Source organism: Echinops telfairi, unplaced genomic scaffold (assembly GCF_000313985.2).
Source record: "Echinops telfairi isolate 266 unplaced genomic scaffold, ASM31398v2 ScPeMD7_11;HRSCAF=52, whole genome shotgun sequence".
NCBI classification, from domain to species: Eukaryota; Metazoa; Chordata; class Mammalia; order Afrosoricida; family Tenrecidae; genus Echinops; species Echinops telfairi.
The window spans coordinates 279,755-282,299 of record NW_022103908.1 but is presented as its reverse complement, the minus strand read 5'-3'; positions in this window follow the sequence as shown (position 1 = coordinate 282,299).

The following is a 2,545-nucleotide window of genomic DNA, read 5'->3' as shown; positions in this document are numbered from 1 at the left end:
CTTTTTTTTTTTTGAAGGTGTAGTGTACGTTCCTTGAGCATCAAGTATCCTAATGTTAACTCTTCACTTTCAAGAAGCCAAAAATCACAGACACTTTGCATCACTGAATGTAACTGCAGTTAAATATAGCTACAGTAGTGCATCATTAGAAAATGAAGTGTTCTAGAGTAAAATTGATCGTTTTTCATGGACATGTTTTTAAAATTTTGGACACAACCTCCTTTTTAAAGATAGAATACTCTCAGAGCTCTTTCCTTGATGGTTCTTGATCAGCATGAAACCCAATAATTGTAATGTATTACATAGTAAGACATTTAAAATGTACGAGCCTGCTTTTTCTCCAAATCCTTGTTCCCAAACTACTGTGCGTTTTGTGTCCCTTAGACAGCCTGTGGTTCTTCACCTTTCATTAAAGCTAGAGAACTAGGTTCTTTGTCTTCTTGGCCTCTTCCTTTTTTCTTTGCAACTGAGGTCCCCAAGAAGAGTAGCTGGCTCAGTACACTATCTCTAAAACAAGGTGTTGATGGAAGGAAGTCAGGTCCTATATCTGGTGGATCGCTTCACCTTCACTCTGGTCTGAGTTTCGTTTGTAACTTGCTTCTCTCACATGTTGAAAACTTACCTTGTAGAGCTTCCCTTGGTACTAGAATGGAGCCAGGGAAGGAATATACACCATTCAGTAAAGGTCATTCTACTGTAGCTAGCATTCCTAAAATAACTAATACTTTCTTCCACATGATATAAAGACCTATAACTTCACTCATAAATCATATCCCCATAAACTGGACAATTATATACACTAAACAGCCTTCTTTTTACATAGAAATACTACCAATAAAATTGTGTTGTGTCACCGTAGAACAATACTGACATCGTCTATGAGTTCTAGCCTACAGTTTGAGAAAAATGATTTTGTCTTGTTAAAAAGTCAGCTTTAGAGCGATGTACCTAGTATGCCTGTAGTTGCAGGTCACATACGTTGTCTCAGTTGTGTTCATTCTTTATGTAAAAATACCTGTTTCTCTTCTATTTATTGTTATCTCCTGTTGAGAGAGTAGAATTTTTAGTCTTTTTTAATAGTGCCCCTAGTTTGTATACAATAAATTAAAATACTCTTATCGTGCTGTTCCGATGAATTTTATTTCTACAAATATTTTATAAAATGTAAATTACAATGAATTAATTTGAACCTTGCCTTTAAAATATAGTAAGTTTTTGACACAAAACTGTGTTTCATGGTGTATTTCCTTGTAAAAAGTGATCATCGGTCTGCTTATCTAAAAATTTACCTTTTTTTCCTTTTCATTTTAGCAGAAACAGTAACTTAAGTTCTTTGATGCATTTTTTGTGCTCTCCGTGAATCACTCCAAATATGCCATTTTGAAATAAGCTTCCATATATTTTCTCTCACCTCTGTAATCTCTGCCATGTAGTTCCTTTGCCCAACCAAATTCCATAGCTTGAAATTACCTCAGTGAAGAGAACTTGAGAGACACGATTTTAAGATAGGCAAGTTATTAAGAGTGTTTTTTTCCTCCCTTGAATAAAAATCTCTCTAAATGGCCCTACTTCAAAAAAGAGATGCACAGGGGCTGGGGAAGGGCAGGGGTTTCTAATGTTGGGATAATAAGCTGCTGCCAGGAGCCAATATTCTTATCCACCAGGAAGCTCGCTGAACCTCCATGAGAGAGCTATTCTCAGCCACTCCCCTGTTCTCTCTCCTGAGGCGAATTGGTGTTGGCTTCCCAGGTCACGCTTTTCTGGTCTGGGTTCCCGAATTGCTCCAAGGTTCTTTCTCTGGAACCAAGGACAGAGGCCACCTTACTCTGAGTTAAGGGTAGGATCTTTACCTCACAGCCATGATTGAGGACCTAGACGGCTGAACAGAGCCCACCAGCATAGAACGCGCAAGCGAGAAAAGCCAGTGTAAGCTGTCAGAGATGGAACAGCTCTTGGCCCTCTCGAAGTCCATGTGGGTTAGGGACCAGCTGCTAAAGTAGGAGGCAGAGTTCCCCGAGAGGAGAGGTGAGGAAAAGATTGAAAAGCAAGTAGGTAGGAGTGTTAGGAGGAGAGTTGGGTGCCCTAGAGTTGGTCCCAGCTCAGCCACCCTGTGTACACCAGAAGGAAACACTGCCCCATCCTCACAATTGTTCTTATGTTTGAGCCCATTGTTATAGCCACTGGTTAATCCACTTTGTTAAAGGCCTTTTTCACTGCACCTAAACATTAGCAAGCTTGATACTCTTCTCCAGGAACTGATCTCTCCTGACAACGAGCCCAAAATATGGGAGCTGAAGTTGAACCATCATCCTTGCTTCTAGTTCAGACTCCCCGTTCAGTTGACGTTTTGGGCCGCATAATTGTTTGTTACGGGGAGGTTGTCCAGTGCCTGTAGGGCATTTAGCAGGGTCCCTGGTATCTACACACTAGATGCCTATAGTACCCTCCACCCCCAATTTGACCGCCATGCATATCTTCAAACATTGAGAATATCCAGGGGTAAAAGTGGGGCAAAATTGCTCCTTAAGGACTGCTAATCTAATCC